The following is a 13870-nucleotide window of genomic DNA, read 5'->3' as shown; positions in this document are numbered from 1 at the left end:
CTTTTCGGTCTTTGGATTATTTTTCTGACAAACCTCACATCTTTTGATAATGTTCTTTAAACTTTACATTTTTACCTTCAAAACAAACAAACAAACCCGAGAAGCCAGCTGGTAAGTACTCTCAACACCTAAATGAAAAACTCTTGTGTAACCCTTTAAGAATTTTCCATTCAGCATTTCCAGGAATTATTAATCATCCATCCTTGGACTGTAACCATCCTTTATCAGAAATCTTTGCTCCTCTTATTGCAAATCTTTCTAATTCTTCCACAGTATATTGTGGTTTTTCCTGTTCCACAGGACCTGTCCAGATCAAAGGCATCTGCAGTGAAGGGGTTTCGTAAAGTGCCACCTTTCTAGCTGATTACCCTTGGCTACTTTACTCCCATCCTTGCTGTGCCCTTTGCAACGCACAACAGCTACTTCTTTAGGACAATATATAGCAGTCAAAAGTCTCTCGATCTCTCTGAAATGCTTAATAGGTTCTCCTGTTGCCATTTTAAACTTTCTTTTCATATTGTAGCATGACCATGTAAAGTCAAATAAACATTCTTAGAATCAGTGTAAATATTTACTTGTTGCCCTTTGCTTAACTCTAGAGCTCCACTAGCTGAGCACTTGTTCCCCTGGGGAGATATTTTGCTTCTAAAACCTGTTCAGCCATCACTATGGTGTAACCTGCTTTATTCTTCCCATCCTGAACAAAAGAACTGCCATCTGTAAATATTTCCATGTCAGGATTGTCTAATGGTATATCATCAGGTCTTCCCAAGCTGCATAGTTTAAAGTTAGAAACTGGAACAATCGTGATCAGGTGTTTTATTTTCCTTCTCGAGAAGGAAAGTGGCAGATTTAAGTTTCCACGAACTTTAAGCTTAGTTATTAGTCCTTCTAACAACAATGACTGATATTTAGGAAGCCAACTGTCTGTCATCCAAATATTAACCTTAGAGTTTAAGATTCCACTCCCATGAGAAGTCAGTACAGTAAGATCTCACCCATTAATAGTTTTAAGAGTTTCAGGTGCTAAGCAGTTTCAGCAATTACTCTTAGACAGTGTGGCCATCCACTTGACACTACATCTAATTCTCTGCTCAGGTATCCTATACACTGCTGGTGAGGCCCTCGGGGACGTGTCAAAACTCCCAAGGCCATACCTTTTCTTTTAGTGACAAACAAATTAAATTCTGATCCTGTGGGCAAGCACAAAGTGGGAGCTTGCAGGAGAGCAGTCTGAAGAGCCTTAAAAGCCTTTTGAGTATCTGGAGACCAGACCAGTTTGTCAGTTTGGGCTTGTTGAATTTCAGCTATAAGTTTATATAAAGGCCGGGCAAGTTCCCCATAACCCAGAAACCAAATGCAGTAGTAGCTTGTGATTCCCCAAAATCCTCTCAAAAGTCTCAATGTCATGGGTAGGGGATGATTTAGTATAGGTTTAATTCTCTCAGGGCCTATGGCCTTAGTCCTTTCTGATATGATTAGGCCCAGATATTTAACAGATTGTTGACAAAGCTGAGCCTTTTCCCTGATGCCTTATAACCACAGCCAGCCAAAAAGTTTAGGAAGTCTTCTGAGGCTTCTGAGCAAGCTTCCTCTGTCTCAGCACAGAGCAGAATATCATCTACATGTTGTAGCACCACTGCCATGGAGCTATTAAAGTTTTGAAGGTCCCATGACACACTTTGCCCAAATAGGTGGGGGCTATTAAAAAAATCCCAAGATCAAAACTGTCCAGGTTAACTGAGAAGCTGGTTGAGTAGGGTCTTCAAAGGTAAATAGAAATTGACTTTCCTCTGCCAAAGGTACAGAATAGAAGGTATCCTTTAAATCAATTACTGATAAATATTTGGCTCATTCAGAATTTCAGACAATAGAGTATAAGGATTAGGCACCACGGGGTGTAAAGGAACTACAACCTCATTTATTATTTGTAAATCTTGAACTCGTCTCCACTTATCATTTGACTTCTTTTCACCCAAAATAGGAGTGTTGCAAGGACTGTTACAGGGAATTAATAGCCCCTGCTCCTTTAAATTCTCGATAATGGGTTTTAACCCTTCCTTAACCTCAGGCTTCAGTGGATACTGCTTTTGATGTGGAAATAAGTGCAGGTCTTTGAGCCTGACAACTACAGGAATAGCATTTTGTGCTTGACCCACAGACTTTTCCATCAGCCCGCACTCTAAGATTCACATTTTGTGCAATTAAAGGGAGAGAAAGGGAGGGCTCCATATTCATGAAAACAGAGGCATGACCTTGCTCAGTGTATCCCTCCCTAGAAGGGGTGAGGGAGACTCTGGCATGATCAGAAACTCGTGTGAAAATAGCACATAGCCCCAATTGCAGCTTAGAGGATGATTGAAATAATAACATTTGGCTCATCCAGAGTCCCATTACTGAAGTGGATTGGGAAGAAAGTGGGCCAGGGGCTTCAGTAAGCACAGAGTAAGTTGCCCTGGCGTCCAAAAGGAACTCGATGTATTGGTCCCCCAGGTATAAATACCCGGCGTTCATCAGGTGTTATTAGGATACGAGCTTGTGTGGGGACCCCCAGGCACTTTTAGTCCTGATTGTCTTGAGAGTTCGACCCCTGAGACCTACGCCTCTGGGGCAGTCTTTCCTCCAGTGTGGTCCCTTGCAGACCAGACATGGAGCCGGGGGTGGCTTAGATGGCTGAGGACAATTCCACTTGAGGTGCCCCTCCTTTCCAAGGTAATAGCAAGCCCATCCCTTTTAACCTAGGTCCCTCCTGGCTGTTTAAGAACAGTTCTGACAGCCATTACTGGCTGTCCCTTTGTCTTTTTCTGTCTTTCTTTCTTTTCCTCATATTCCCTGCTCTAATAGACTGTCTGAGCCAGCTGCAACAGATTATCTAAAGACTGGTTTAGTCCATACACCTGTTTTAATAGCTTATGGCAGATATCTGGAGCTGACTGAGTGAGAAATCTATCTTTTAAGATCACTCTTCCCCCTTCACTTTCGGGATCAATCTCAGTGAATCTGCGAAGGGCTTCCCTCAGTCTATCTAGGAATTTACCAGGTGCTTCCTTCTCGTTCTGTTTTATGTTTGCCAATTTGGCATATTTTAAAGTCTTAATATGTGCTTGCCTGAGTCTTTCAAGAACACATCTGACAAAACGACTCTGATCCCATCTTCCTTTAGCTGTGTTATGGTCCCAATCTGGTTCTATAGTTGGGACCACCTGCTTCCCAGTGGGGACGTTGGCTGTCTCATCCTCCTTCTTCCGTACTGATTCATTACCAAGCCATTCATCTCCATAGGCAAAAGCTTTCCCCAAAACTCGAGTTTTTAAGTTGGGAGTCAGCGTCTGTCCCAGGTAAATCACAAGGTCATAAAGCATAATAATACCCTTAAAGGCTCTAATATATTTTTCTGGGTCCTCTAAATAATCTCCCAGATCCTTCTTGATTCTTTCTATTTCTTGATAAGAAAAAGGCTTATTAACTCTCATAGACTAATTATGTCTCCTGGTGGGTGCTTCATGAAGAGGCAACAGCTTGTGCGGTTGTTCCTCAGCCTCTCTGGCTGCTCTGCGCATATGATCCCAGGGATAGATTGGAGAAACCTGCTTTTCTTTATGTCTTTGTTTCCTGTCCTCCATCTCATCCTGTATTTCACCCTTAGTTTTGGTTGTCTGAGCTTCTCTTACCTCGATTGTCTGAGTTTCTATTTAAATCAGAGTAGTCTGAGGTTGTACTGAAACAGAGTTTGTTTGGACTTCTACTTGGGCAGTTTGAATCTCACTTGGGGTTTTTACCGAGGCCAAGGCAACTTGAATTTCTGAGTTTCTACCAGGACCAAGGCAACCTTTCCTAGGGGGGTGAGGGGGAGAAGGGGGATGGTTCCCTGACTTTCAGTTTGCTCAGTTTGGAGCTCTGGGTATGGGGGTAATGTAGGACAGGAGGGAGCTGAAGGTTTCATACCTGAATCTATACCCTTACGACATAAATCTGGCATGTCTCACTGAGAGAAAAAGGGCAACACACATGCTAATTCTACCCAGTTCCCTTGTTTTCTACAACCTATCTAACTGTAACACAGTATTATAATTAAGAGATCCTCTAACCAGCCACCGTTCACCATCCTCTAGTGGATACCGTGGACATGCAGTATTGCATAGGAAGATCAGGCATGTCTTCTTTAAGCTCTGGGGATCACATCTATCCCAGTTTTTCAAAGGAGTGAGGCTAGAATTTTTAGCTCCCATCTGTAAGACAGAAAAAAAGCAGCCAGCACCATCTTTCTACTAGAGGTGCCCCTCTCTGCTCTAGATGGGGGTGGAGACAGGTCTTCCACCTAAGCTTCCTTCCCTGGCCAGAGTTAACCTGTCTCTTACCGACGCAGGCATGCCACTACTGTCCCTCCTGGTTCTAACACTGGGGCAGCGTGGAGATGCATCAGGGGTAGACCTGATGGCATCCCAGACTAATACCCAGTTTCTCACCATCAGACCTTTGCTTGCCTCTGATGCCACCCGAGGTGTAATCAGAGTAACCTTCTGGAATGCCTCCAAAGCTAAGACCTCTAGGGGAAACACTTGTCTCCTAAGTGCCTGTGCACCCTGAGTATATTCCCAGCCACACTAAGACTATTATGAACATAAAGCCAAGATGCTCCTTCTGAGCATCACCACACCAGTATAAGTGATAGCAAAAGAGATGGTGAAGGGCTGGCCAGGGAGGAAAAAGTGATTTTTGTCCTCAAGTTATTAGGGCCAGTCCTTCCAGTTAACTCCCACAGATTCCACAGAAAGACTATCTAAGGAGTCGGGACAAAAGCCACTGGAGAGCCTCCTCTAGTCCATTAAGAGCTAGCGTTCCCAAAGGAAGAAGCCCACTCTACTTCCTATCTGAGTAACCTTTAACCCAATAGATGCTCTTGGAGCTAGAGCTCCACCTAGCTTCCGAACTTTCAACTCCTAGCAAGGCTAGGCTCTCCCTGACTACCAGTCCAAGTTTGGGACCTAAGTAACAGTGCACAGTAACAGCATAGATAAAAGTCCCTTGAAAGTGCATGATCCGAGAGATTAGATTAGTAGTTCTAATTCCCAGGAAGTTATGAAATGGTCAAAGAGACTGGAAAGTTTGACTGAGAAAGGAGAGTTCGGTCCACATGCTTCATCCATCTCTGGCCATTCCCTGAAGGAGACATTGGGTGCCTCTTGACATTAGTAGGTTGGTATAATCTCCCGACAGGGTTTCTGCCATAAGCCTTATGAGGTCACCATGAAACTAGAGTTTAGGATACAGCTCTTGCTTTGCACATGTTTGTCTCTTTCAATCAATCACACACACACAAGCACACCAGAGTTAGTAAAGTACAGCATAAAAAGTGTTTGCTAGGAGAACAAAGAACTAGAACTCCAAGTGTCCTTACTTTGTCCTGAAGAAACCCGGATGAGCCCCCAAGACTAAATGTTGGTGCTGAGCCATGAAATACGCTGGGACTCTTGGCCTCCAGAGGAGAGGAATTCAATCCGGGGCCAGTGACAAGGCTTGATAGCTCAGAGCTTTTGTGTATAAAGTTTTATTGAAGTATAAAAGAGATAGAGAAAGCTTCTGACACAGGCGTCAGAAGGGGGCAGAAAGAGTGCCCCCACCCCCAGCTAGTTTTTAGCAGAAAATTATATAGCTACTAGCAGGCTGCTAATTAGAGAAAGGAAATGTCTCAAAACTCAGAGACTGGCACAGGCCCTTCTTCCACAACATGCATTTTGAGGTAACATTGGAACAAGGTGAGCTGTCCCGGGCCATAAAATGATTGACATGAATCTTGAAGAAAGGCAGGTTTCCAAGCAAATGCATTGTCTTATTAACATGGCTTAAGAGAACATGTGCATGAATAAACATATTTGTCAAGTTGGTTCTGAGTCTTAGGTGGAACCAACTTGAAGACAGACAGAGTCTAGGGTAAATACATAGTTCATTAACATAGCTTAAGAAAAACATATCCATAAGAAAAACGCATTGGTTAGCTCAAGGTTTGCGAAAAGTTAAGTTCAGGTAGAACAGGTGTTGTCATGGCAACACAGAATTTTAAAGGAAACCTTTGAATTTTGTATAAAGAAAGGAAAAAAATCTGACACTTGTAGTTTGTTTCCTCCTGCCGCTTAAGAGAGAGATTAAAAAAAGTCTGATGCTTGCAGCCTATTTCCTCCGTTTGCAGACCTCTAGCCTTCCTGCCTGTTACCCTCTCATTCCTTACTTTTCTTTTAGGAGAATTATGTTGCCTAGGGAAAGGGACATCATCCTCATTCCATAACTGCTTCCGAGTGATAAGGGGGTGTCATTCCTAAATTTGTGAGACAACCTTTCCCCCTAACCCTCATATTGAAGGTCTCTGATCCAGGGGCCCCAAGTAGTAGTTGGAGGAAGCCACCAGAGTCACAGGAGTTTGAGCAACCATTTGTAACTTAAAAACTTTTCATGCAACTAGAAACAAATCCAGCTACACAGTTGCAGATTCGGGGAGCAAACAGCAAAAACAGAACAATCAGCAAAGTTAAAAGTCACATTATGTCCACAGTTAATGTACAGAGGGTTGCACCAGTCCATCTTTGGATTGTTAGATGTCATCAGATTAAGAAAAGGCATCACATATGATTGTTGTTGTCAAAGGTAGTCTCAGACTTAGAAAAAGTCCTTTCTTGAAGTGGAGATGCTCACCATGGGAAGCCTTCCACTGATGAAGAGGGGAGCACTCCACAGACCCAGTAGTTAGACTGACTGTGGAATGCAGTGAAGGAGTGAGCCCAGGACAGGAAGGCATTATCTTGAGGATCAAATGGCAGACTCAGGATTTTTGGAGTCAGCAGAAGTAGACTCACATAGATTATCAGTCCTATCTGAAAAGTACAAAGTCAGAGCATAGAGAATAAAGACATAAAATGATGTCACTTAGTTTTGGGGAGGGTGTCACCTCTTAGCTCAAGTGTGGTGCACCCATGATTCAATTCCTGGCACTTTGACAGATGTGAGAGAAGAAAGAATAACCTGGTAAGGGCTTTCCCAGAGGGGCTCAAAGGATCATCCCCCAGATCCCAATGTTTTTATCAGGACCTCAGTTCCTGGCTCAAACAGAGGCATGTTTGACCCAGAGGCTGGGTCAGGAGTCACCTCCTGGAGTTTTTTTAATGCCTGTTGAAAAGCTGAGAGCTGAGTTAATTCCAAGGCTTCAGAGTAACAGGCAGGAAGGCTAGAGGTCTGCAAACGGAGGAAATGGCTGCAAGCATCAGACGTTTTTTTAATCTCTCTCTTAAGCGGCAGAAGGAAACAAACTACAAGTGTCAGATTTTTTTCCTTTCTGTATACAAAATTCAAAGGTTTCCTTTAAAATTCTGTGTTGCCATGACAACACCTGTTCTACCTGAACTTAACTTTTCGCAAACCTTGAGCTAACCAATGCGTTTTTCTTAAGCTATGTTAATGAACTATGTATTTACCCTAGACTCTGTCTGTCTTCAAGTTGGTTCCACCTAAGACTCAGAAGCAAGTTGACAAACCAGTATATGTTGGCTTCATTCACTCATACCAGCTTCTCCCCTGGGTGGAGACATGACAGCCTCAGTTCTGGGGACAAAGGGAAAGTTACTTTCTGAGCTCTAGGTGAAAAGAGCTCCCATTTATCTAGTTTAGGTGCAAAGTCCCCTCCCCACCACACACACACACACACTCACATTGCTGCTGCTGCTGCTGCTGCTGCTAAGTCGCTTCAGTCGTGTCCAACTCTGTGCTACCCCAGAGACAGCAGCCCACCAGGCTTCCCCATCCCTGGGATTCTCCAGGCAAGAACACTGGAGTAGGTTGCCATTTCCTTCTCCAGTGCATGAAAGTGAAGTTGCTCAGTCGTGTCCAACTCTTAGCGACCCCATGGACTGCAGCCTACCAGGCTTCTCCATCCATGGGATTTTCCAGGCAAGAGTACTGGAGTGGGGTGCCATTGCCTTCTCCACTCACACTGCAGACCACTGCAACTGGGAGTGGGTACTGTTGGCTGAAAAAATATATGCAACCTAACCGTTGAGAGTTAGGTTTATTTAGTGAGAATTATGAGGACTCCGAGCCCAGGAGACAGTATCTTGGGCAACCCCAAAAGATCTGTTGAGAGGAGGCTGGGAGTGGGGGGGAAAGCCAGGCTATATACAAGTTTGCAACAAGGGACAGGTAACCTGAATATTAAGATGACTATTAATTAAAGAAAATCAGATGTCTCACACAGAGAGATTTAGCATTCTTCATGTTTGGGAAGATGCAAGCATCCAGGCTTACTGAAATCATTCTTTCATATGCTTCTCAGCTATATGGGGCCAAATCCTGCTTTTCAATTGTTTATGTCCTAATTCCTCATTTACCATAAGGGGTTGCAGAGGTGGTGGATGGCTGCCTCTGGAGTCCCCCCAGATCCTCAGTGCTTACGGGGAAGGAAGTAGTTAAGGGCTGTTGAATAGCTGGTATTGTTCCTCCTGAGCTCAGAAATTTGCATTTGGAAGGCTGGAATCCCTGATAGCTGTGACATGGCTTGTTCACTGGTAAAGCAGAAAATATTTCATTTCACAGAAATTTTCACTTCACAGTCCCTCCCAATGGTCAGATGTTCGACCATATTGGGAGACATTTCATGACCATTTGTTGTTGTTGCCGTTCCCATGGTCCTAGGAGGCTCATCCCAGATCAGGTGAAAGCTCTCATTGATATGTCACCCTGGGTGTTAATTTCTGGATTAGGCCCATTGATAGATCATAAAAGATTCTCTGGATCTTCTATCATCTAACCTAATAGGATCCAGGAGGTATTTCCCTTGTTGCCTCTTCCCATACCTAGAATCACACTATTACAATTATCCTATGTCATAAATGTGGTCTATTTCTTCAAGATATTTAGCTATCATTAATTTGGCCAGGGGCCTGGTTATACATTGTGTGATACAGGAGAAAATAACCCTATGAAACAAGCAGATTACAAGTAATGCAGCTAATAATATTATTAAAGTTACAAGTAGGGACTTAAGCCATGACCAAACCATCTTCCCAAAAGATCACCAAGGCTAGAAAGTGGTTTATCTAAGGCAGCAATCTGATTTTTCATGTGAGCCATTAAATATGTTACATTAGGGGGTTCATCTGTTGTGTAAACACAATATTCAGTTTGAATTATAGCACAGGTGCCCCTTTGAGATGATTTTGTAAGATAGCTTTTCTCATCACAGAGACCTTCAGAATTTAGTAGGCTAATAGCCTGTTTGGTATCATTTCAGGCCTTTTGAGTGAATTCTGTTAAGGCTTCAATGTGAGAAATAACATCTTCCAATCCTGCTAAAGGCACAAAAATAGCTGCTAAGTGATCATACTGTTACTGAGTCCAAGTTTGCTCCACTCACCACATGACAGACCAGTGAATCCAAGAAATGATGTGTTGAGGCAAGGAATATGACTTTATTCAGAAATTCAGCTGACTGAGAAGATGGCAGACTCGTGTCTTAATTGGAAAAGCCCCTGATGCTGGGAAAGATTGAAGGCAGGAGGAGAAGGGGACAACAGAGGATGAGATGATTGGATGACATCACCAATTCGATGGACATGAGTTTGAGTAAGCTCTGGGAGATGGTGATGGAAAGGGAAGCTTGGTGTGCTGCAGTCTGTGGGGCCACCAAGAGTCAGGGAAGCCTGGAGTGCTGCAGTCCGTGGGGTCGCAAAGAGTCAGACATGATTGAACGACTGAACTGAATGTCTCAGAGTAACCATCTTTTGGAGTCTGGATGCCAGGTTCTGTTATAGAGCCAGAGAGAGAGGAACAATGAGGGACCGAAGTCAAAAGGCAGAATAGAGGAGAGGCAGTGAAGAAATAAAGTAAAAAAGGTCTGCAGTCTTGCAAAACATCTCCAGAAAGGGCCAGCCTTTGGAAGTGGTGTATTAATTTCTTCTTTTTGTTGTAGCTATTCACAAGTGGACAGGGTCAGATTCTCTCTCTATGAGCTGAACAAAGGCTCTTTAGCTTAACAATCAGGCAGAGAGGCAGGATCTTTTGAGGCACGCCAGTATGTATAATTGCAATAACAAAAGCAATGAAAAGCAAGTCAGAGAAAGAGTTTCCAATACGGAGTCAGAATTGGCTTCTCCCTGCAACAATTTCCCACTTTCAAAATCCATTCCACAACCCTGTGGGAAAAAGGGGATGACAGTCATTCTGCTTCAACAGATGGATCTTTCTGGGGGCATCTGCCATTAGTGCCCGTGTTCCAAATGTTAAGATATATACTTAGAAATACTGAACTTCAAACTCAGGAGGCAGCATTTCAAGTCAAGGAATTTAGTTCTTTCCTGTGTGTGGGAAGATGCAAGAGTTAGAGCTTATTAAAATCATTCTCCTGGTGTATACCCAGCTACCTGAGGCCTGGAGCCCTGTATTCTCAGAGCTTTCTCTGTGCTCACCATCGAGAGTGGCTGCAGTCTGATGGCCGCTGGCAGGTAGACCTTCCTCTGGGCTTACCAGCTCACACTGGAGAGCTGCAATTGCTGATTCCATTTTTCAGCTCTTCCCATCATGGTCAGGAGTTTGACCATTATTTGGGAGATATTTCATGATCAACTTTTGTCCCATGGTGCTGACAAGTTCATCCCAGTTCAGGCAAAATTCTTGGTATGCCATTCCAGGTGTTAAGCTTTGGACCAAACTCCATCAATAATTAAAATTCTCTGGATTCTGTCTAACTATAATCCAGGAGATATTTTCCTTGTTCCTTCTTCCTATGCCTACAATCACACTATTACAATTATTTTATGTCATAAATTTGATTTCCTCAAAATGTTTAGCTATAGAAGTTTTGTTGGAGGCCTGATTACACATTAGTTACTGCAAGAGACAACTAATTAGAATATAAGTAATGCAGTTAGTAGCGTTGACAATGACATAGAGCAGTAGGGAGACAAAAAGCACAATTTGAAAACAAAGAACAAATTTAAATAATGATTAGTGTAACTAATTACAATACAGTCACAATAATCAAGTGACCAAAGGAGCCCCAACTGATTTAATGAGCTACCTACATTTCCATTGTACCGGCCATGCATATTTATGCATGGCTTAATCTTATGAAAGTGAAAGTGGAGAGTGAAAAAAATTGGCTTAAAGCTCAACATTCAGAAAACGAAGATCATGGCATCTGGTCCCATCACTTCATGGCAAATAGATGGGGAAACAGTGGAAACAGTGTCAGACTTTATTTTTGGGGGCTCCAAAATCACTGCAGATGGTGACTGCAGCCATGAAATTAAAAGACGCTTACTCCTTGGAAGAAGAGTTATGACCAGCCTAGAAAGCATATTGAAAAGCAGAGACATTACTTTGCCAACAAAGGTCCATCTAGTCAAGGCTATGGTTTTTCCTGTGGTCATGTATGGATGTGAGAGTTGGACTGTGAAGAAGGCTGAGCACTGAAGAATTGATGCTTTTGAACTGTGGTGTTGGAGAAGACTCTTGAGAGTCCCTTGGACTGCAAGGAGATTCAACCAGTTCATTCTAAAGGAGATCAGCCCTGGGTGTTCTTTGGAAGGAATGATGCTAAAGCTGAAACTCCAGTACTTTGGCTATCTGATGTGAAGAGTTGACTCATTGGAAAAGACTCTGATGCTGGGAGGGATTGGGGGCAGGAGGAGAAGGGGATGACAGAGGATGAGATGGCTGGATGGCATCACAGACTCGATGGACGTGAGTTTGGGTGAACTCCAGGAGTTGGTGATGGACGGCAGGCCTGGTGTGCTGCGATTCATGGGGTTGCAAAGAGTTGAACACGACTGAGCAACTGAATTGAACTGAATCTTTGAGATAAGCATATGTTACTGGCAGGATTAACCAGGTAGACAGAAAAAGATAAATGCTACATTTCCACTCATGAAAGGCATAATCTACCAAACTACTGCAAGTTATAAATAGTTGAAGGAGAAGGTTCTTCTTACACCTGGAAAACACAGATTTAAACCAGTAATTTTTACATAGAAACCATAAAAGTTATAAACATATTCACTAGTTAATTCAGTCATTTTGTTAGTCTTTGTGAAGCCATCAGATTTCACATTAGAATCTTTTAATTTCTTACCCAGTTCAGAATTATGGCCTGAAAGTCAGGAACTTGCATTTATTCAAAGGTCCTTTTTATAAATCTTGAAGAGGAGACATTTTTGCAGAGACCTTAGAGAGAACCATAACTGTCTACAAAAGACTTAAGAAGGCACATTTAAATCTGATTACAGTGCAATTGACAAAACAAACTGGTTGCTGCTGTGTCATATAACACTTTCAGAAAATAACTAGAATTATGACTGATAATATTCTACCAGGACATATCAGATTTTTAGGAACTCCATATGATCTCTAGAATATCTGTATCATTTACCACAGAATATAACTTAAGACATTACTCATTTGACAACACTCCCCTTATATTATAACATACCAAGTGAGCCTAATTAGTTTAATATCTCCCTTTGGGGTGTTTCAGGGTCCTTATGAAGCACCCTGAAGCTGAAACTCCAAACTTTGGCCACCTGATGCGAAGAACTGACTCATTGGAAAAGACCCTGATGCTTGGAAAGATTGAAGGCAGGAGAAGGGGACAACAGAGGATAAGATGGTTGGATGGCATCACTGACTCAATGGACATGAGTTTGAGCAGGCTCTGGGAGTTGGTGATGGACAGGGAAGCCTGGTGTGCTGCAGTGCAAGGGGTCGCAAAGAGTCAGTCACAAGTGACTGAACTGAATTGAACTGATGAAGCACCCTAAAGTTAGCTAGAGGTCAAAGGAATTTTATTAAAATTGATTTGGGAAGCTTTGTCAAAAGAACACTTAAAAAAAAAAATTTAAAAATACAACAGGACCATAGGTCACTGTGAAACTTAGCCAAAGTGATAATTAAAGATTTCAAAGGCAAATACAGATTACTTAAAAGGTAAATAAACAAAATCTGTTATAAAAGGCAGTTTAGCATTTTCAGAAAACTTGTCTGTTTTAATAGAGAGAAAAGCCAAATTTATATTTTGCACTAGCTTAATTTTAAGGTTCATTTACTCAATTAAATTTGTTTTAAACTTAGTCAGTCCTAACTGATCACATACAAAACCCTTTTGGGGTTCCATTTTCCATAAACCTTTCATCATTTAACATACTTTAGCACAATTTTAATTTTTTAAGTTGTAGAATATCTAAAGATCATAAAACACATTTCTAAAGGTACACGCAAAACTCTTGTCTCATTTGTACTTTCTTTCCTCGAAAGTTTCTTCACATTGAGTTACTTTCCCTGCTGACAAATTTGTAAAGGATGTAATACCTTATGTAGCTCATGTTAAACCTAGGCACAATTAAAGTACTATACTTAATATATTTATATATATATTATATATATAATATATATATATAATATGTTGATGACTCATAACATGTCTATATTATATATAATTAGATCAACAAGCTTAAACATTAATGAAGTGAAAGTGAAAGTCTCTCAGTCGTGTCCAACTCTTTGCAACCCTGTGAGCTATACAGCCATGAAATTAAAAGATGCTTACTCCTTGGAAGGAAAGTTATGACCAACCTAGATAGCATATTGAAAAGCAGAGACATTACTTTGCCAACAAAGGTTCTAGTCAAGGCTATGGTTTTTCCTGTGGTCATGTATGGATGTGAGAGTTGGACTGTGAAGAAGGCTGAGCGCCAAAGAATTGATGCTTTTGAAGAGTGGTGTTGGAGCAGACTCTTGAGAGTCCCTTGGACTGCAAGGAGATCCAACCAGTCCATTCTGAAGGAGATCAGCCCTGGGATTTCTTTGGAAGGAATGATGCTGAAGCTGAAACTAC

This window comes from Bubalus kerabau, chromosome 1, assembly GCF_029407905.1.
Source record: "Bubalus kerabau isolate K-KA32 ecotype Philippines breed swamp buffalo chromosome 1, PCC_UOA_SB_1v2, whole genome shotgun sequence".
NCBI lineage: Eukaryota > Metazoa > Chordata > Mammalia > Artiodactyla > Bovidae > Bubalus > Bubalus kerabau.
This window is presented reverse-complemented; position numbering follows the sequence as displayed.